Source organism: Amborella trichopoda, chromosome 3 (assembly GCF_054954075.1).
Source record: "Amborella trichopoda isolate Santa Cruz 75 chromosome 3, AtrichopodaSantaCruz75HAP2 v2.0, whole genome shotgun sequence".
Lineage (NCBI taxonomy): Eukaryota > Viridiplantae > Streptophyta > Magnoliopsida > Amborellales > Amborellaceae > Amborella > Amborella trichopoda.
The window spans coordinates 20872556-20894822 of NC_142338.1; the positions used below are offsets into that span (position 1 = coordinate 20872556).

General features: G+C 33.1%; 1 non-coding gene across 1 annotated transcript in view; it reads left to right on the top strand.

The window, feature by feature from the left end:
- LOC18437224 (putative callose synthase 8) overlaps positions 1–22267 on the top strand; it is a 98540-nt gene that overhangs the window by 2212 nt on the left and 74061 nt on the right. The window contains exons 2-12 of the transcript XR_016050968.1: positions 11004–11104; positions 17712–17818; positions 17959–18037; positions 18124–18234; positions 18360–18479; positions 18797–18889; positions 18966–19057; positions 19208–19334; positions 20472–20615; positions 20700–20776; positions 20900–20996. This is a non-coding gene — a transcript (putative callose synthase 8). The remainder of the gene's footprint in view (positions 1–11003; positions 11105–17711; positions 17819–17958; positions 18038–18123; positions 18235–18359; positions 18480–18796; positions 18890–18965; positions 19058–19207; positions 19335–20471; positions 20616–20699; positions 20777–20899; positions 20997–22267) is intronic.

The following is a 22267-nucleotide window of genomic DNA, read 5'->3' on the forward strand; positions in this document are numbered from 1 at the left end:
GTATTCCCTTTTGGTTGAATCGTTCTGGCCCTATTTTTTATTATCTTGATGCCCAGAGCATAGGAAGCCTCCCCTAGATCTTTCATGTCAAAGTGTTGTGATCAAATGCAGTCGATAATAGATTTCTGTTGTCGGTTTTCATTGTCATGTCTAACGGCTTAGGAAGTTTATTGCCTTTTTGTACTCAAGGTAATAGCTTCTTCAATAATTACCTTAATTAAGGACATTATAGACACTTACGAAGCTGACCCCAATTAGTTGGAAAAGACTTTGAGGATGATAATAATAGACAATTATGAATATCAAGCAAGATACAAGCTAAAGAAGAAGAGCTCATATACTGTGCTCCCACAACAGCATGTTGTGCATCAACTTCCTTGGTCAAAATATGTAGAAATGCGGTCCAGCCGGCATGAAACAATTTTCCGTAATGAATTACTTGAACCAAAGGAGCGAAGGAGTAGTACACTGTACATATTGTCTAGTGTACATGTGTACACATAGTGGTGTCCATTATCGATACCAAAAACTAAAAGAAAGTAAACAAAATTCGAAGGAGAATGGAAGATGAATCAGTAGTCCCTTTTGGTTGAATCGTTCTGGCCCTATTTTTTATTATCTTGATGCCCAGAGCATAAGAAGCCTCCCCTAGATCTTTCATGTCAAAGTGTTGTGATCAAATGCAGTCGATACTAGATTTCTGTTGTCGGTTTTCATTTTCATGTCTAACGGCTTAGGAAGTTTATTGCCTTTTTGTACTCAAGGTAATGGCTTCTTCAATAATTACCTTAATTAAGGACATTATAGACACTTACGAAGCTGACCCCAATTAGTTAGAAAAGACTTTGAGGATGATAATAATAGACAATTATGAATATCAAGCAAGATGCAAGCTAAAGAAGAAGAGCCCATATACTGTGCTCCCACAACAGCATGTTGTGCATCAACTTCCTCGGTCAAAATACCTAGCTCATTTGATTTTTTTTGTCTAAAATTTTGGGAACCATATAAAATTACTAGATAATTATTTTAAAATAAATATGTGAATTTCAAGTTTTACAACACTTAGATCTAACCCTTAAAAAATTGGACGGTTTCTATTCGATTTGAGGCACTAGTTTTGTTTAGTACATAAAAAGTCTATTTCAATTTTTTTTTCTTTTGCTAAAAATATTCTATGAGTTATTTAGATTATATCCTCAAAATTTGAGATCCAAAAAGTATCCATAGCATGTATTTTGTCCAAGGAAGTAAATAGAAAGTATGCTGGTGCAAGAGTTGGAAATATTATGGGAAAGAAGAATATGATAAACTAAGAGTTGGTATCTTTTGGGAAAGAAGAATATGATAAACTTGACCTAGAATGAAGTAAATAACAAAAAATTATTAAGTAAAAGCGAGAAACAGACCGTAGGAGTACGCAATTAACAATGGACAAGCATCCAAATAAAACCATAAAGAAGTAAAGATACGATCAAGGAATCAATAATGAATGACAAAAGAAAGAATTTCAGCACAAAAAGCAAAGAAAAAGAAATTTCAGATGGGATCTGAGAGATTCATACCGATAAAGAAAGGTAAGAGAGAAAATACTAAAAGTACCCAACAAAACAGATCTTATTTGAAAAACAATATGAAAAGAAAAAAGTTGACTTACTCCAACAAAAAATTTATAACAAGGAAAAAGTTTATGTAAGGTTGCAACCTTAAAATGTAGAATTAAAGATGCAAATAAAAAATCCAGGTTGTTTTAATATTAAAAACCATCTAATTGATCATCTCGACATCGAGATGTGTGAATATGAAAATAAAATATTTTGAATCCCATAAATAGTGTATCTTGCAGCACATTATCTAGACCATCCATTTTCAATATTTTTATACATTTATAGATCTACTTGATTTTAAACCTTTTTGGAGTTTGAAATTTTATAATTAGAGATAAAAATTGATTTTAAATAATACTAAGAATTTTTTACACCAAAATTACTTGTTATGATAAAATTCGTCGGTGCGCCTTAATTGGATTGTTTAAGGTTCCAATCTTATACAAACCACCCCCGTATAAAAATATCATAAAAGAAAAAGAATCATAAAAAATATATATTTTTTAATTAAATCATGGTATAAATGTGGATATACATATAATTTGATGTTTATTATGGTGATTAGTGAATTTTTCTCATCATATGCTCTAGTTTTCTAATTTTTCCTTTTTTATGATTTGCCTGAATTTCCAGCTAAAAATCAATTTTTCCAAATTTCATCTGTCATATATTTTTTCCATCTCTTTAAGACTTTGAATATGGTTTATTGTTTTGTTTGGTCTTTACTAAAATGTAGAATTTTTTCGATTTAAAAAAAAAAATTGCATTTTATTTCAAAATTCTAGCCCTTTTTAGGTTTTTTTGTGACTCGGACAAGTTGACTCAGATTCTTTCAATTACTCAGTGGGGGGCCGAATCCCGAGCCCGAGCCGAGTTTTTTTATCATTGTCCATGATAAAGCCCACAAACTCCTGTTCAACATTAGTGAACTTATGTGACACTATTTTGTTCTCTAAAAGTGTGAAACCACAAAACCCTCTCTCCTCCTCTCCCATGTTTTTCTCTTTTGAGTAGTTCCACACTTTTGAGTAGTTTCACAGTAGGAATTGAACTTGAGACTTCATGCGGTTAACATCAACTGCTAAGCACTCAAGCACAAGCCGGATGCATAGTGTGAAGGTTTAACAAAGTCCATAGAGGAATGGAATGAAGCTGGTCCATTTTCCTTCCATAAAAAAGGACCAAAAGAGAGTTTCACCAAATATAAAAAAGTGAAAAAGAAAAGGAAACGGTAAAGGAGAAAAGAAAATGGGACCGAAAGGTAAAAACGAGAAAAGAGAATAACAAAGATACCCTTTTTGACCACATTACTTAACTTTTATTGATAATCGATAGCATAAATATTTTTTATTATAAATTTTATTTAATTTTTTTACAACCGATTTCTCTTTTCAAAATAATGGTGGCCTTTTTGGGTGAATAAAATAAGGAAAAAGTTTATACAAGGGTGAGGCTCCAAACAATCAAATTAAGGTGTACCTCAAAAATTCATTATAGGAAGTTTTTCTATGCTCGAAAATCCTCAAATTGATCATATCCGCCTCAAGATGTATGTACATAAGAAAAATGGATTTCAAATATTGAAAATAGTACATTTTATAATACATTTTCTGGACGGTCAATTTTCAAGATTATCAAGTGCTCATATATTTGCTCGGTCTACATTATTTTTTAAGCTTTAAATTTTATAATCAGAGATGAAAATAAATTTTCAAGCTATCACTAACATTTTCAATACTTCAATAATATCTTTCAACATCATTTCAAGGTGCGCCCCTTCTTTGATTGTTTAAGGCCTCAGCCTTATACAAACCACACCAATAAAATAATAGCTGTCGTTTTATGTTATTTTCATATTTTCTATATAACGAGCATTAGATTTCTTACTAAAAATGGAAACCTAATTTAAAGAGACATTATATAATGGCTGTTATACTGTGAATTAAGGCCATAATTTCCTGTACATACCTTTTTCAGAACCCCACGCGTTACCTTTTATGCAAAGAATCAGGTAAGGAGATGTTACCTTCCGAACAACCGTTACTTTCATCAAAACTGCCGTCTTTTGAACCCTACCGTCTAGAACGGCTTATTCTAAACGAACAAGTTTATATAGAGATGAGGCTTTAAACAATTAAATTAGAGCCCACATCAAAATTTTCATTAAAAAATGTTGTTTTGATGTCTAAATATCCTGAAATTGATCATCTCGACATCAAGATGCATGGACATGAGAAAAAAAATGGATTTCAAGTTTTTGAAATAGTACATGTCGCAACGCATTTTCGGACCGTCAATTTTCAATATTTTCAAGCTTTCATAGATCTGCTCGATCTACACTATTTTTTAAGCTTTAAATTTTATAAATAAAGATGGAAATATATTTTAAGTCTATCACAAAGATTTTCAATATTGAAACTATATTTCTCGACACTATTTGAAGATGGGCTCTAATTTGATAGTTTTGAGTCTCAGTTCCATACAAACCGCACCCTCAAAGGAAATTTAGAAAAATATACCAAAAAGTCAATTATCTTAGCTTCTGTGATTATATAAATAAAAAGAATAGGGATGTTAAATAGTTCAACTCTTGATTCTTTCTTTATAAATTTCCCCTAAAATCCAAATGCTATCTCAGTATAGGCTTACTTTGATCAAACTTCACTTGGGTGTACGCCTCGTTTGCTTGCATGTACTCAGACATGCTTTAGTGCTATTGGGATTTGGCCCATTTGCATGTAGAACTGGCAACAGGCCGAGTCAGTCATGGCCTTAGTCCTTGAAGGGCTATCCCTAACCGGGCCAAAAGGGCCCTAGCTCTATCAGACTGGCCAGGCCAAATAAAATAAAAAAGAATAAAGAAAATGGTTTAGGCCTAGGCCGAACCGGGCAGGCCCAAGTTTAGGCCCACACCGGCTCTACCTTTTGGCTATGGTTGCCCAACCCCCGGGCCAAATTTCTGGCCCAGACCCTTTCTTTTTAGGACCGGACTGACTAGGCCAGGCGGGGCCACTCAGCACATTGCCACCCTATTTCTAGGTGACATGGCTCGCTTTGACCATCTTTCTAGAACCGAATTTATCGTCAGTGCAAACACTAATATTGATGAAAAAGGAAAAAACATATATATAAAGTGTCAACCTTATTTTTAGAAGCGATGTAGAGAGAATTGAAAGAAATAGTAAAATCAGCAAGCAACAAGCTAAACATTAGCACAATTCAAATAAACCTAGGGTTTCTTCTCCACACCAAGGTAGGGTTGCAAAAGCCTGAGCTTTTCTTTTTTCTCAATTCTAGAAAATCACATGATTGCCTTCTCCTAAGCCCCACACACCTCTTTATAATATTATTTAATATTTTAAATACAAAAAGTGTCCACCCATATACTAACTTAAACTTAAAGTTTGTAATGACAACTTCACCTCTGTGAACTGTACCCATCAACAATATTTATAAACAATATTTGTGAATAGTCATACAGTAAATAAAAGATATAAAAACCCTAAAATCCGAAAACATCTAAAAAATCCTAGAAACAAACTTTAAAACTAACATTATAATATAAATCTTTTGATGTAACTATTTGCCTTCTCCTAGACCCCCATACACCTGTTTATAAAAAGTTTTAGCGTTTCAAGTATAAAAAGTATCCAAGCAAATAGTATATTGGCCCATATACTAACTTAAATTTAAAATTCATGGTAACAATTTTATCTTGTGAACAACATCCGCGAGTAGTACTCCTTAATAGTACTCATGAAGTATAGAAAAATATAAAAAACCTTGAATTTTTAAAAAATTTAAAAACCTTAAAACTAAAACTATAATATACATCATTTGAAATTGAATAAAAATTAAAAATAAAATTTTTTTTTTTTTATTTCGATATATTTCGGTGTCAAGTTGATCGCTTGGATGATTTTCCAATATCAAAATAGACCTTTTTTTATGTGTTTTTTAGGTGAATCTTAATTCTACAATTTAAGGTGTGAACTTTGTATTAACTTTTCCGTCTCAACTATTAATTAACTTTTTTAAATCTGTATTTTATATATTTTTTAGATTATTTGGATTTTTATTAATTTTATTTTTTGTTATTTTTATTTTATTTTATTTTAAAACTTTTTTAATCTTCTATTTTTTAGGACTTGTTGGCCTTGCACAATACTGGGACAAGTCCACTCGACTGAGGCCAAGACAAGATCTGTGGCTTGAGTATAGTTCCAGAGCATTGTTTAAGACACTCTCTCTCTCTCTCATAGCAATACCATAACATTCCATGCATCATAAGCTGGGCCTGGCTCAGTCACCAACCTTATAAGGACATGAAGGAAAATATTCTCAGCTTTCAGCAGCAAGAGAGAGAGAGATCCTGATGTGTCATTCATAGGACCCACCCCCCCTCTCACCCAAAAAAAAATAAAAAATAAAAAATACCAAAAAAAAAAGAAGGAGAAGAAGAAGAATTCTATGTCTGAAAAACATGCATCATGAATGGGAATTGGTCGTCTCCAACCTTATAAAAACATGAAGGAAAATATTCTCATCCTTTAGAGATCTTGCTGATAATGATTTGTGGCGGGTGGGGTTTTGGGTCCTATGGATAACCATCAGGACATACGAAATGCTTACAAATAACAGTGATTTACGTGCACACCCTGAAATACAAAATGCGACATACGAAATGCTTACAAATAACAGTGATTTACGTGCACACCCTGAAATACAAAATGCTTAGTTTATAAGAAGAAATTATAAAGAAGGTCGGTCAACCGCTTTTTCCCAAAATTGCATCTTGATCTAAGGATGGAATCCTAGGTCTGAATTTTAATTTTTGTTTTAGTGTTTTAAGCAGTGCCCCAAGCTTTAGGGTAGTGCCCTACTAATGAATAAACTAGAAAATAAATAAAATTCGGTTTGAAGATGTCTTTGGATCGAGGGGTAATTTTGAAAAGAAAAAAAAAAACGAGTCGATTGACTTTTTTTTATAAGTTCCACCTATAAATAAAGCATTTTATATTTTAAAAAAAATTTTAGATCCGTATGTAAATCACTCTAAAGAACCTGAAGGAAAATATTCCTAGCTTTAAGTAGAGAGAGAGATCCCAGTGGTAGGGGGATAATATCATGGAAGGATCAAACCCCTTACATAATCGTTGAGTCAAAACATCTCAATTAGATAATTCAGTTTTAATTTTTATATTTCCAAAGAAACTCCTAAAAAACATCTTAAAAATTCCTAGATTGTCCCTATTCTGAGTTGGCAACCTTAAACAAGCAAGACCTTTTAGTAATCAAACTCACCTAAGAGGCATCAACCAAATACGAATGTATCCATGCTTGTATCAAATCACAAATATTACTTAAAGGAAAAAGAGCTACGGATGCAACTCAAAAATCCATCGAAAAAGGTAATTTTAATGTTGAAAAACCTTTTGATTGATCATCTCAACATCGATATGTATGACCATGAAAAAAAAAAAGATTTTAAGTCTCGAAAATAGTGCATTTTACAACATATTATCTATATGGTCCATTTTCAAGATTTTCATATGTTTATAGATCTACTTGATTTTAATCATTTTTTAAATTTAAAATTTTATAATTAGATATAAAAATAGATTTTGAGATAATTTTAAGAATATTTTATATCAAAATTATATAACATGATAAAATTTGAAGGCGCACCTTACCTCTACAGCTATGTATCCGTATGCCAACTACACCCTTACTTAAAAGGACAAAGTTTATAGAAGTGTGAGGCGCTAAACAATCAAATTAGGCCACAACTCAAAAATTTCACTAGAAAAGGGTGTTTTGATGAATAAATATCTTCAATTTGATAATCTCGACCTCAAGATGCATGAATAAGAGAAAAAAATGGATTTCAAGTTTTGAAAATATTGCATCTTGTATTGTACTTTTGGACTATCAACTTTCAAGATTTTCATATATCTGCTCAATCTACACTATTTGTTAAGCTTTAAAATTTATAATTAAATATGAAAATATATTTTAAGGCTATCACAAAGATTTCCAGTATGGAAACCACATTTCTCGATAGTATTTGAAATTGCGCCTTACTTCAATTGTTTAGAGACCAGCCCTTATACAAACCGCACCTTACTTAAATGCTTATACTTGTTTAGTGTTTCCAATCTTGAACTTGGACGATTTGGATATTTCTAAATTTATTTTTTAAGGAGAATAAAAATTAAAAAATAAACCATCTAATATTAATTTAAAGATTTTTCTTTTTTTTTGGTGAGTCAGTGGGGAGCATATTAGCAAATCGACATTTAATCGGCAATTTTTTAAAAAAATAAGCATTTTTATGGAAACAGTTTTAATAAGTGACTTTTTGAAAAGGTCAGGAAAAAATCGCGTAGTTTTTATAAAAACGTTTAAAACACACTTTTTTCATAATACGATGTAAATCAGACCAAAAAATCATAGCTTCTTTTTACCTATAATTTTCTTTTTTGAAAGATAATTTTTTTTCTTGTATTGTGTATTGTGGCCGTTACTACTTTGCTTTTGAAAAAAAAAAATTATTTCAAAAAAAAAACCTAAAATAAAAACTTTTATCCCCACTGTGTTTTTCAAAGCCACAGTCGCAGATTGAAGGGTTTTTTTTCCCTTTTTTTAAAAAACTTAAACAAATATATGCAGATTTCAGTTGTTATTTTGGAAATCATTGTGTAAATGAAATATTATATATAGCAAATCATTTTGTAAAGTAAATCATTGTGTAAAGAAAATCATATACATGCATATTTATATGATTATTTGTGATAATTATTTTTATGAAAATACTGTTTATGGCACAAATTAGAGCTCAAAACATAGCCTTTTACTGATGAATGAGAAGCAGAGAGTGTGACTACAGGATCAAGTAGTCAATATTTTGTTTTTGATTATGTGGTAATAAAGATAAACAATATAGTGTAAATTGTAAATTTACAGGAGCAAGCAATTGTACATATAGGATTAGTTCCCCAAACTTAATCCTTCAGCTTGATGTTTCCCCAAGAAAATGAAAATCCATTGTCCTTTTCTCTCTTTAAAAATTAGTTATGGCCTCTTCGCAAATCAGTATAGTTAGGGCGTTCTCTCAAACAACATCTCTTCAAACTATCCCAAATCAGCATCCCATCTTCTTTTTCTCTCTCTAAAAATCAGTTAGGGCATCTTCCATTACGGTTTGTGAAGCCAATGACCTCTTTCTTCTTCCTTCTTCTCTCTCTATAAACCATTTCTTCTTTCTTTTCTCTCTATAAACCCTAATGGCTATGGGCCCAGCCTTGTTTTCTTCTCTTCCTTCTTCCTTCTTTTCTCTCTCTAAACTGTAAACACAGAGACATGAAACTCAAATTTTTACGAGCCTCTTTTCAATTAAAGAAATTTATAAAACTTTAACGATAGTTATGGAGAGACCATAATCACCATACCATAGTTAAATCATTGTAATGAGAAAACAAAAATCGTGTAATTTTTTTCGGTACCCGCTAACTAGGTATGATGTTTTAACTAGGTGTGATGTTTAAGTATTTAATAAATAAATTTATATAGTATATTTGTCACCATACCATAGTTAAAGTACTTAATTAATAAATTTATATAGTATATTTGTTTTTGGTATGTAATAAGTAGGTGTGATGTTTCTTATAGTATTTAATGGGCAGATTTTTTTTTTTTTTTTTTTTGGTATATACTAGTTAATTATGTATTTAATATTGGATGATTGGATGAGAGTCACGGGGCATCTAACTTAATTGACTTAATTATATTATTCTAGTAAAGTTTTTATGGATGAATTAGTTATTGATGGCTTTGACATAATTTTTATTTTTTAGAATTTCAAAATTTCTAATATTATAAATTTATCCAATTTTTTTACTCTGATTTTTTTATTCTAATCCGATATATTAGCAATAACTTTAGATGAAGTATTTTTGTTGATCTACATTTTTTACCTGATTTTTCATCCGACTTTTTAAAATAAAAACGATTTGCTTCCGATTTTATGGTGAGCCGATCTATTGATAGTACTCGATTTGCTAACTATGATGGGGAGAGGAGCCCTACCGTAGGTAGGAATTGAGCCTAAGATGTAGCCTTGCTAATTGTCAAGCACTAACCAATTAAGCCTGGATTCTTTTCTTTAATTGGGATTTTTTGACCCGACCACTTAAATGATATCTTCATATAGTTTTTAACTTTAGGTGGACTATAGAAACATTATAGTCCATAGCATCCAATCTTTACGAGTCGTATAAAGTTGTACGGGTCATAGAGTCATAGTATGTGGATTATACAAGGGTGATATCAAGAGAATATTATATGGTCTATGAATAAAAAAAAATTATATGGTCTACGTTATATAGCTTTTAGACTATAGGATGAACTCATAGACCATAATCTATAATATGGACTACAGCTATAGTATTTTTCTAGGGCACACTACGAACTAAAAGGGCCAAAATCAGAATAAGATTTTGGCAAGCCATGGTCTAGACACCATGTTATCTCTAAAACACAATGAACAATATCCGTAAAGCATAATGAATAGGGTGTAGTTTGTATAAGGCTGAAGCCTTAAACAGTCAAAGTAGGGTGCACCCTCAAATAATGCCAAAACACGTTGTTTAAGTATAAAAAATATTTGATGGCTTGAAAATTTATTTTTTATTTCTAATTATAAAATTTAAAAGTTCAAAAGCAGTGTAGATCGAGCAGATCTATAAACACTTAAAAATCTTAAAAATTAACAGTCTAGATAATACATTACAATATACATTATTTCTAATATTTGAAATTTATTTTTTCTCATATCCATACATCTTGAGGTCGAGATGATTTTATTGAAAGTTTCAACATAAAAAACAATCTTTTCTAATGGATTTTGTAGGTGCGCCTTAATTTGATTATTTAGAGCCTCATCCTTAGATAAACTTTTTTCTTATGAATAAGGACTATACAAATATTTCTTCTCTACTGATTATGAGTGATTTAAACAATGTCGCGTCAGAATGGAATCGCCGGATCCAACTCAGGAATCGGTCACCTCGTGCTGATTTTGTCAAAATCTAAGAAATCATCCGGGTTTAAAAAAGAACTAGGGATTTGCCACAGTAAAACAATGTTTTGCTACAGTAAAACGTTGATTCACTAATCCGGACCGGGTTTTAGCCGATTCACCATTTTTGCACGTGTTTTTTCACCGGTTCACTATTTTTTTCGTATAATAAAATGACGATGCCGACCAGTTTTTGGATTGCCTGATCCGGGTCATAGATTCGTTTTTTAAATCACTGATGTTTATGTTTGAATAGTTGATTGTTGAACTTGCCACAAGTTGGTGAAGAATTTTCTGTTTTGAAATTTGATGGGCAGGCCGTGTCCATGCCCTAGAAAGAGCACACATCATGGATCCTCATTCAACAGGTCGTAAAGTTCGACAATTCAAAACTCTTCTTCTGCAAAGGCTCGAACGGGTAATTATATGATTCATTTTAGTATTACAATAAACTAGAGCAATACCTACTTTGTCATGTAGCCCTCATGAATAAATGACTTACATTGTTTATCAAATTAGAAGAATATTTGACATGGAGAATCCAATATAGAGGAGATTTTTTATAAGTCAACTAAGAAAATACCATGATATACCAAAGTCACGTTCGGATGATTGTTTTAATAAATTAATTCAAATAATGAATTTTTGTTGTTCGGCAGTTTCTATTATAAAGTTATCTAAGATAAATTTCATCTCGAAGTTTTTTTAGCTTATTCAATGGTCATTCGCTGGAAATCACATGTTTTTAGCGAGAGATAGTTAAAAATAACTGAAGATTACCAAAAAAATTAAATAATTAGCTTATCAGAACCGACCATTTTTCAAAGTGTTTAAAAATCTGTTAAATTTTTAGTCGATCATTAGGTTTTTGGGACTTCCATTGTCGAACTGCATGTTGTGACATGGTTAGAGTGTAGTCTTATGTTAACCACACCCTTCAAGAAAAACATAGTGGGGAAAGTAGATAATTAAAATCCCCCATGTGAAAATCTATAGAAGGAAAATCAAGTTGAAGTTTCTTGAAAAGGACCTTATCTGAATGGGCTTCAATATCAAAGGAGTATTTTGGCTTACAGAGGACTAACATAACCTTGAAAACACAAGAGGCACTTCAATTACGCCCAAGATTGAGATCAGAAATCAGGATTGCCCATTGGGTAACTCCCACCGAAAGGACTAGCTCAATGGGCAATCCCGGGCTAACAGATTTTAGAGGTCTAGTAAGAGACTCAAATGGTCATATCAAATTGACGTGCTTGAGCCACTTGCTAGTCTCGGCTAATGAGGCAGAGGCAAGAGCTTTCTTATAGGGAGACTTCTGAGGGAGGAGTAATGAAAACAAAATTCAAAAATTAGAATATTTGAATTTTTTTGGGGTATGTTTGACAAAACTGAATCTTAAAATTCAGATTTTCTATTTAAATAAAGGCATTGCTAGGTTTTCCATATATTAAGATTATATATTCTCCGTATTCTATTTTTTTATGCATGTTTGACCTCTCACATATATTTGAAAGAGAAACAATGGTCTTTCGTCTCTAGGTTATCTGATCTAGTCTTAACCATTGGAAATTTAAATTAGCTTTAAAATGGGTCGTGCTAAAGCTTGAAATCATCCAAGGCATTATAATGTTGGTCTTGAAAAAGCTTGACATATGGGTCACTTATTTTCCATCCGCCATTAAAGCTCAAGCTTCAACAAAGATTGAAGAAGAGCAGATGAGCATAAGATTGAAATCCTAATGTTTATAGAGAGAGGCTGGGTTGCTTTCTTTTGCGATTCATCATGCTTTCATTGGCAATCCACCAATAGAGAGAGAGAGAGAGAGAGAGAGAGAGAGAGAGAGAGAGAGAGAGAGAGAGAGAGAGAGAGAGAGAGAGATTGAGAGGGTGATCCACTATGAGATGGAAGGAGAGAGATTAAGAGAGAGAAAGGGAAGGGGTGTCGATCCCCCATGAGAGGGAGATTGAGATTGAGATTGAGATTGAGAGCGATGAGTGCGGGGGGGGTGAGGTGACAAAAGAGGGAGATGAGTGGATAAAAGAGGGAGAGAGATGCAATAATTTTATACATAAAACTCAAATCCAGCTGCAAGCTGAATATTTGGAGATTCAGATATTTAGGACTTATCTAAATATTAGAAGTTATGATTTGATCTTATCAAACAAGGCCTATAAACTCATACGATTAGAATTACATAAGATTTTATATTATCTTAGAATATTAGAATATTAGACTACCCTCCAACGTACCCTTAAGCAGAACAATGACATAATCATAAACAAGGATTCAACAAATGTTGTTGCATGGGCTAAGGGTGATCAACATATCCCATGGAGGCTCATCCCCATTTTTTACCAAATCAATAACATTTTGAGGAGCACTCACTGCCAACTTTTGTGTGCTATAGAGAGTATAATGTATTTAAGCACATAGAAGTTTTAAGGGAAAATATCTAGAGGTTGAAACCCCCTAAAAAATCACTAAAGAGGGGTCATACGATCACAATTTATATTTTAAGTTTGTTTTTTAAATTTTTATTTCAATCAGGTATGCTCTAGAAAACACCTTAATAGTTCCCTAATTGCCCTTATTTGGGGTTGGGAAGCTCAAATAATTGACTACATTTTAGTAATTTTATCCCCTAAATAGGGCTTAACATAATGAGAAAAGTACCTTAACTTGCTCGGAATTAGAAATAACAAACAAATTGTCATGATTTAAAATGATGAACAATAATGGGTATTTATGTCATTTAAGTCTTTGTCTTTCTTGTGTCAAATGAAGTAATCACCGCTTATTGTTATTCATTTCAAATCCAGAACAAGCTATTTGGTATTTCTAACTCCAAATAATGAAAGCTACTTTTGTCACTCAGTTTTGGCAGTAAAATTACTAAAATATTGTGATTATTCGTGTTTCCCAGCTCCAAATAGAGGCATTTGTGAAATTTTTAAGTTTTGTTTGGAGACGTACAATTTTAGGTTGTGAAAATAAAGATAAGATTTCAAGCTCTGAAAAAATATATATTTCTACATGTTATCTAGATTCTAGAACAACAGTTTTTAAGTCATATTATAGATATGTACCACATTCTTTGAGCTATGAATTTCATAATCAGTAGTGTAAAGAGATTTTAGAGCCATATTAGGATTTCCCTATAGGAAAATGGTTTCATAAGCAAAGCATCACCTTATAACTCATCAAAAATTACATTTCAAGCATTGAAAGACTTTTCCATCCTTCATCTTGGTTTGAACATTATGGTTGTGAACAAAAGTTAGGATTTCAATATCTAAAAATAGTGTATATTATAACAAATTATCTAGACCGTCCATTTTACCCTAAAAATAAGTGTTCGCATATCCGAAAGATCTGTTCATCTTTTGAGTTTCAAAATTTATTGACGGTGATGAAAATTGATTTTAGAGTCATCTTTTAGATTTCCGTTGTAGAAAATGCTTTGCAAATGAGGATTTGAGGTTAGGCTCTATTTTATTTTCATAAAACCTAGGCCTTATCATCCTTTCCCATATCATGAGGTTTCTATAAGTAGGCTTTATGAAAACAAAATAAAGCCTCACCTCAAATCCTCATCCAAGAAACACTTTTGGCAATTAAAACATCCATGATAGCTCTAAAATCAATTTCCAATACCGACAATGAAATTGAAAACTCAAAAAAAGGGTAAAAATCTTATGGATTTATGAACACTTCTTTTTAGGGCGAAATAGACGGTCTGAATAATTTGTTACAACATATACTATTTCTCGAGTTTGAAATCCTAATTTTTTTTCGACAATCATAATATTCAAGCCAATATGATCGATGTAAAAGTTTTTCTATGCGTGAATTACAATTTTTGATGAGTTATGAGGTAAGGCTTTTACTTATTTTGATAGGGCCGCAGCTCTATGAAGCCGTTTTCCATCCAAATTATTTCCCAAACAAGACTTGGGGACGAGGCTTAACTTTCCATAAGACCTCAGCCTTATAGAAACTGCGCTTTTTTTTTTCTTTCTTCGCTTTTTTTCTGTATGCATGTTCCAAGGGCATTTGAAATTGCAACATCACCATTGTAAAAGGGTAGTGCATGGACACCTTACATAGTGAATTGGACCAACTTTCCATTTTTCTCTCTCTGTAATTCTGAAATTACTCCCCTTTTACAGTCGCAAGAAGTGAGGTGCCCAATTATCATATCTTGCTCATAGATGTATCAATTGCAGAATTGGGTTGTTTTGTACATTGGAAGCCAGTAACAGATGCAGAAATTTTACAAATTCATGTTTTATAATGTGAAAGGAGCTTAGTTTGAGAAAGTAGAGCAAGATTTACAGAAGTTAGTCCATACCCCAACTATTTACAACCCCAAAAAGTTTATAATTTGCTTTTTGTTGGACTATTTTCAGAAATGGTGGATGAAAATCGAACAAACATTTCGGCACAGCTCACAACATATAGTTTTTGGGTAAAAAAGAAACGGTTGCTAAAAATTGATACAAAATCAAACTACTCTTTACATTCTCAGAAAATCTTATGACTGTGTGTTTCTGGGACTTGTCTTCAAGGTATCAAACCACATATCATAGGACACTTTAATGTACAAAAGGATTAACCCAAAGAAAAATGTTTTCCTTTAGATGTTATCCATACAAATTCTCCCATGCTCCTCAGCCCTCTCTTTCTATTGGGTTAACAGGTTTACAGTTCACATCTCTCATTCATTTCTTAGATCAAAGCTTAAGATGTACAGGAACCAAATAAATTCAGTTGACAAGGATCTAATTAATGCTTTTTGTTATTTTCTGTTTTATCAGATTAGTGGAAAAGAGAAAACATAAGCTCCCATGACTGATTTCTCTTTCACAACTCTTAAAACTATGTAAAATTAGGATATGCTAGTGTGTAAGGCTAGTGTATGGTTTTTGTTGCAAGCTTTACTAATTCTTAACAGGGATGCCCTTTAAATATATGTGGACAACGCCTTCCTCCACGGATACTTATAAATGATGGAATGTAATTGTGTAGCCCTACATTTTGGCATCCTTAATTCACCTGGTTTGTAACTTGTTAAGGCCTTGTATGGCCTTCAACAACATTATCAAATGTTTCCTATTGTCATCACTCGATTATCGTTAATGTCCTGAATATCACCACACTTTATTTATAAGACACACAATAAAAGATGTGTCGTTTGTTGTGCAAACCAAGTGTAGAATGTATCCAGAAAAGCATGTTTTGCAAACCAAATGAAGGTATTCTAGAGAATAAAGTTGTGCAAACCAAATGTAAAATGATGAATCTTGGTTATATGAGAGGGCTTGAAGTTTCAAATAACCTCATGGTTGTTGGGTTTCCCATAGTAGGCCCAATATTTCTCTTCTCTTGCTCATCTCATGGCTATAGAAATGGTTAATACTACATTGGAGTTGAATAATAAATACTCTAGATGATAAGAGCAGATATGATGGGGGGACAATATGAGGTTGCCTTTCTATGTGAGAGTCTTGAGCATTGGCTGACTTTGACCCATGATGCTGAACACAAATTTGACTTACTGAACTAATTTATTTTCAATCTTCCCTGTCTCTACAAGACCGCATGAACCCTATGTGTCACATCATTATCTATGCAGTGGCAACCTTGTTTATTGTTTCATTCTTTTCATCCTCACTCCCTGTAGAGCTTATGTCCTATCCTGACTCCATGTGTATCACATCCCTTTATATTTCACAGCAACGTTGTATTACTTGTCCTGACTCTCTATTGTCAATGCTGATGCCAAATGCGCTGGTTGCCCTAATATTAAAATATTCATCATAAGCTTTAATATGTTATTTGTCCTTAGTTCATTGATTTGATAGAAAAATGGCATCATTTGGCCGTGTGCCTTTCTTAGCAATTTGGAATTTCCTACTGCCGCCTCAAATCTAGTTATACTTATAACAAAGTATTGTGTGAAATCCAATTTTGAGAGATGTGCTGCCATTTTATCAATGAACTCAATTTTGGGCAGATTCCCACACCATATGTCCTATCTAAGACTCAACTGCTTGCTTGCGGTGCTCATAAATGTGTTTGTCACCTGATTTTGACATGATTTCACCACTGAGAAACTATTGAATTGAGATTCCATTGAACCAGTTTGAGGGAGAGTATTGACATTCTTGTCATTTTGTATTATATTGGTAGATTCATAACTATTAAAAATTCTTTCTCACCAAGGATACTAATGCAAGCGTAAATAAGCTAAGGTTTATGTGGTTAGATGTTTTCCTATATCCAATTTCTGGGCATTGTGCCTAACAAAGACCATCTACCATTTATCTCAAACTTATATGGAGTTTGACAGAGGTTGCATGAACATCTCAATCTTTGATAAACCAAAATCCCAGCTCAGTTAGGATTGTAACTTATTTTGATAAGATTATATCCTTCATAATGGATGAGTTGTTGAAGGTCTATGCAATTACTTGGAAGATTTATCTGGTATCTATGTGCAAAACTTATACCACTGAAGCAAAGAAATGATATTACATGTTTGGTTCCATCACTTGAATACTTGGATTGCAATTTTTTTATTCACAACCATATGAACAGATATGTTCTTCTTGTATTCTAGTTTATCATTCAGCTTTTTCGCAACTTGGCATCATCTTTCTTCATTAAGCTTAAAGAATGTTGTATTGTTGTCTTTTTAGTGGGATTTATCTCGTAATGAATTTCATGACATTCATAGCATCCTTCACATGCCAAAAGTTTGGTAGGTACTCCTGCCATTTCCAGGCTCTCATGATAGTGTTTTCTGACACTTTCATATTTACACACACACATACGCTTCTGCCCATGATGTTTTATTTATTTTGTTGAATTTCCATTTAATGTTAGTATGGCTATCCCCAACTTTTTTGAGCCTTATTATGGATGTTTGTTTCTTAGTTATCTCTAACACCTCCTTTTTTTTCAACTTAAATATGAGGTCTTATGAATTTGCATTTTACATGTTTGAAATATATACTAGGATGAAAAAGCCACTGAATCAAAGAGGAAGGCAAATAGTGAAAGACGTGAACTTCATAAATGTTATGAAGACTACTCAAAATACACTCAAGCTAAGTCAGCAAATAGGTACTAGTGTTTCCATTATTTTGTTATTTGTTGTAAAGTTTAAGCAATGATTTTCCTGAAATGATTGTTGTATTTATCATACTTTAACTATTTTAGTTCTTCTGAAAGTAGTGGCTAACCCTATTATGATAAACTTTCAGAGAGCTGTTCACAAAAGCCAATGAAATCACTTCAGTTCTGCTTGAAGTATGGACAGCAATCACATCCGGAGCTCCTGAGGTCTGCAAAGATATTGATGGCTACTTCCACAATTGTTCCATATAAATTTAAATCAAGATATTCAATTCTTGTGATATTCACTGTAGGTCCTTTCGGCTGGTAAAGATGTCAAGGGAAAAGCTGGTTTGTATGTTCCCTACAATATCCTTCCACTCGATCCTGGAGGTGCAGAACAGGCAATAATGCAGTTACTCGAGGTGAAAAGAATCCAAATTATTTATGTAACGGATAGAAAAAGAAAATTGCCTTTATGAATGGTTGTCATTTTCCTAATTTCAAATCATTATTTGTCTTGATGCTTTGCTTTGTTTGTATGATACAGATTAAAGCTGCAGTTGCAGCTCTTCACAATATACGGGGTTTACATTGGCCAAAAGATGCTGACGAAAGGGAAAATTGTAGGGATTTACTTGATTGGCTGCAGTTCACTTTTGGGTTTCAGGTAATCCCCTCATGGTTTGTTGTCTTTCGTTTCTTTTGCTATGAAAAGTTGTCCGAATAATAAGAATAGGGTCAAGGCAAGGTGGTCAGGCTGGTTTGTCGCCACAACATGACGACTTCAATTCCATTCCTACCTTTCCATGGATAGGGGGACCTATCCCCACTAAACTACCTCCCTCCCCCCTTCCCCCCCCTTTAAAAAAAAAAAAAAAAGTAATACAACATCAAGTACAATGCAAGACAATGGATTGTAAATCTCATACTTCTCACTCAAGGTCATATATAATGCAATCTAAAGCATATACATCTATTTGTTAGAAAGGAAATGTTGCCAATCAGCGGGAGCATCTGATTCTATTGCTTGCAAACATACACATAAGGCTGAACCCAAAGCCGAAGTTATTATCAAAGGTAATGCTATTTTTGAATTTGAGTTTTGTGTACTTGTGGGAGCTGCTATCAACATCCCAATGCTTTGTGTTTTCAGCTAGATGACAGAGCCCTGAATGAACTTATGAATAAGTTGTTCAAGAATTATTTGACCTGGTGCAAGTTCTTAGGCCGGAAAAACAACCTGTGGTAAGAGAACCGTTTTGCATACCTTTTGCCTTCCCATTAGTAGCAGTGAAATGTGAATACTAGTAAACAATTTTAAAGGGAACAAAAGAGCATTTCATAACCATTTATTTTAAGAGTGGGTTGAGTCTCTCGTTTCTTTTGCATTTACAGGTTGCCAACTATTCACATTGAAGAATTACAGTACAAAATTTTGTATATGGGACTTTACCTTCTCATATGGGGAGAGGCTGCAAACTTGAGGCTTATACCAGAGTGTCTGTGTTACATGTTTCATCATGTAAGCCAACTTTTCACATTGAAGAATCACAATACAAAATTTTTATATGGGACTTAAACTTCTCATAATATGGGGAGAGGATGCAAACTTGAGGCTTATGCCAAAGTATTTATGTTACATGTTTCATCATGTAAGATGTGTAATCAAAATTAGGATGGATAATCAAAATCGACAACCATTATGAGACAATTCTATTCTGCTGCAATGTGATTATCACGTGTATTTAATCTGTCCGATTTACACAGTTTAGCACTTCTTCATGTTTTATTATTTATTAGTGCTTAAAAAATGGGTGACTTGGGCTTGGACTTGCCTGAGTCACTCAGACCTAGCAGGGTGCCAGATCCTGATGAAAAGGACCAAAACTTGGCCAGGTCTCATAGAGGCTTGGTCCCCCTTTGTGTTTTACATAGTTTTGGCAGAGTCAGACCACCGACTTGGCTAATTCGGTGGATGACTTGGGCACATGACCTTGGCAAGTCCGAACCCTATCCTTGTTTCGGGTCACTGTTATTTATTATGTTATAAGATGAGTATATGTTTTTTTCAGAAGCAGTTATTATGGTAATGTAAGATTAGGATATGTATATATATATATATATATATATATATATATAAGACGCATGTGAGCTACAAAAAAACTTGGATTGCTAGTATATACTTTTATCAAATTCTCATGACCAGTTAATCTCTATTAATCGATGTTACAATTGCAATAATTTGCTTAAGTTACTCCCATGTAAGAGATAGGGTCATAAGGGCTGCTCTTGTTATGACACCCTAGGAAGTTATAAAATAGGGTGTTACGATCAAGCACCCCAATAGAAAATTATTATAAATGAAATATACTCGTATATTAGTAATCAATTCAATGAAAAACAGTCAACTTTCAGAAAAAAAGGGATCCTCTTTCTCTTTAAAGAACACTTTTATGGTTTTCTAGCAATCTTATATTTAATTATGCTCATCTTCATCAGATGTGGGTTTTATGTTCTTCTTATTTTTTTGTTTTGCATCTCAAGTGATACTTATATTCTTATTTTCTTCCAATTTTTGGTATGGACATGGCTTGTTTTAGATGGCATGTCTATATTCTTATTTTCCTCCAATTTTTGGTATGGATATGGCTTGTTTCAGATGGCATATGAACTACAAGGGGTGCTATCTGGTACCATTAGTTTGCTTACAGGTGAAAAGGTTGTACCAGCTTCAGTCCATGGAGGAGGACCCGAGGCTTTTCTCGACAATATAGTTACTCCTATCTACAGAGTTATATATGAGGTACGAGTTAGTTTAAAGTTATATGTGCCCCTATAATTGTATGTCACTCACAAAAAATTTTGTAATTCTCTTCGACTTTTACAGGAAGCTCAAAAAAGCAAAAATGGGACTGCTAGACATTCCCAGTGGAGAAATTATGATGATTTAAATGAATTTTTCTGGTCAGCTGATATTGCTTAGTATTACATATGAATCTCCCTATATTTTTGTCTGCCAGTTATTACTTTAGTATTCTTTTTCTTTAGTCTATGCCTCAACCCGTTGATTCTAATTCCTCTTTGCAGGTCTCCTGATTGTTTCCAACTAGGTTGGCCCATGCGTACCGAAACAAATTTCTTCTTTGTATCAGGGCCAACTGGTTGTGATGTTACCAGAAAAAAGGTTTTTCTTTGACCCGTTCTATGTGTTTTAATTCATTCTTCCTCATTGAGATTCTTGTATTTATGTTGAGTATTTTTTTGTTCCTTTTATCGGATTATTCTTTTGATAATAACTAATAAGTCTAATTGACATCGACATCTTGATGTAATAGGTATTGCAACATAAAATGGTTGTAAAAAATGTATTGTAAGACCAAAGCGATTCATCTAAATAGAATTTGTATTAGGGTTGGGGGGCCTTAGCTTGTGGAGCTTTGAAGTAGGATTTAGGGGAAAACTAAGGCTAAGTGTGTTAACTTGATTTGCGATTGATGGGCAGCAAGGATTATGATTTGGTTTTTGTTTTAGGGTTTGGTGAAATATATGGTTATTGGAATTGATTAGGTTTTATTTGCATGAAGAGGTGTGGCTGATGTTGTAGTTGTTGAGGATGGAAGGGTCGAGTGCTTTGTTTTGGAACGTAGTTACCAGGACTGGGATCAAATTAGAGCTAGGATTGGGATGGGGATTGTGGGATTGTGACAACCAGGAAGCTCACTATGGTAGGGATTGTGGTCTATACACCTTAAAATCTACGGATCTTGATCCCAATAGGCGGGGGAGCTTGATCCAAGCTTAATTAGGATCAGATGATAAATTATATGACCTAGCTCCATCTGGTTAAATATCAAAGCTCCCGAGCACTTAATAAGTATAGCAGGATGGTATATACTACTATACCATACCACATTACTATATGATATTTTACTGTGATACTAACATAAAAAAAAGAAGATATTTTACTGTGATACAATACTACAATGCTATGCTATATACTATATTCTACCATAATATACCATGTTCTTCTAATTTAGTTTATTGTATAGTATATACTCTTTGTGGAAATCTAATTTAGTTTATTGTATAGTAAATACTCTTTATTATACCACATTGCTAGACACTTCTACTATACTATCCTACTATACTGTACACAATGCTATGTTGTACTACTATACTACAATTCTAATAAATCTGGATTTCCTGTAACTTAAAATCTCGATCCCTAATAGAAAGGATCAAGATGCCAAGTTTAAAAATAGGCAGCGGAGTGAGACTCTTTGGACTGGAGGGCACGAGCGAGATTTTGGAGTAGAATCGACCATTTGATTGGAAGATCCCAGTGACTATGGTTTAGAAGATTAGTGTTGACGGGAGATGATGATTTGGAAAATGATCGTGGGGGGGAGATAGAATGGCATTGCATAAGAAAAAAGTGGAAAGGATGCCCTAGCT